The sequence below is a fragment of the Meleagris gallopavo genome, unplaced genomic scaffold, assembly GCF_000146605.3.
Source record: "Meleagris gallopavo isolate NT-WF06-2002-E0010 breed Aviagen turkey brand Nicholas breeding stock unplaced genomic scaffold, Turkey_5.1 ChrUn_random_7180001957721, whole genome shotgun sequence".
NCBI classification, from domain to species: Eukaryota; Metazoa; Chordata; class Aves; order Galliformes; family Phasianidae; genus Meleagris; species Meleagris gallopavo.
The window spans coordinates 81,671-82,505 of NW_011217737.1; positions in this window are offsets into that span (position 1 = coordinate 81,671).

Genomic DNA, 835 nt, shown 5'->3' on the forward strand with positions numbered 1-835 from the left:
GGGAAGGGAAGGGAAGGGAAGGGAAGGGAAGGGAAGAAACCCATCGACTGATGGAGCCGGGGGATCGGCACCCATGGGTGCAGGGTGGGCTTTGGCCGGCGGGGGGCAGCAGCGAGCTGCCTTGGGGTGAGCGGCGCAGCTGGGAGGGACGGAGCTGGGTGCCCCCCGCCTCCCCCCCCAGCAGCGGAGTCCTTCAGCACCAGCACGTCCCAGCCAAGCCCACCCTGGGGGCTGCACTGAGCCGGCTCCCACCTCGCAGACCCACCCTCCTGCAAGCTGAAGGCTGCCGAAGTCTTCATTTCATCCCCAGGGGTCTGATGGGGAGGTGGGATGCACCGAGGGGGGGTTTATTTTAATGGATGCGAGTGGATCTGGGAGCTGCTGTGTGCTGGGAGGTCCCTCCTGGCATCCCTTCCAGTTTGCTCACACGGAAATCCCAGCTGGTTTTGTTCTCCCCAGCGATGGGGATGCGATGATGTGATGGGGCTGACAGATGGTGACTGTGCTGGAAACCCTCTGGGGCCCCACCCCCTATGTTGGGCTGGGGGTACAGCAATGCCAGCAATGCTCGGGGACATTGGTGCCCAATGGGGTCTTTTTACCCACCAGGCAGTGCCAGTGCTGCTCCCAGCCATGGGCACAGCATTGCTGTGTGACCCACTGTCCTTCCTGGACCCAGTGGCTGTACTGTGTGGCTCTGTGGCCAAAGCATCCTGCAGGGGCTGAGGACAGGGAGCTGATGTCCCTTCTCATTTCGGTTTGCAGAAGGGATCATGGTTCCCTGGGCCATGCTCTGCCCTGTGCTATGGGATGGGTTTTGCAGCTCGTTGGATCC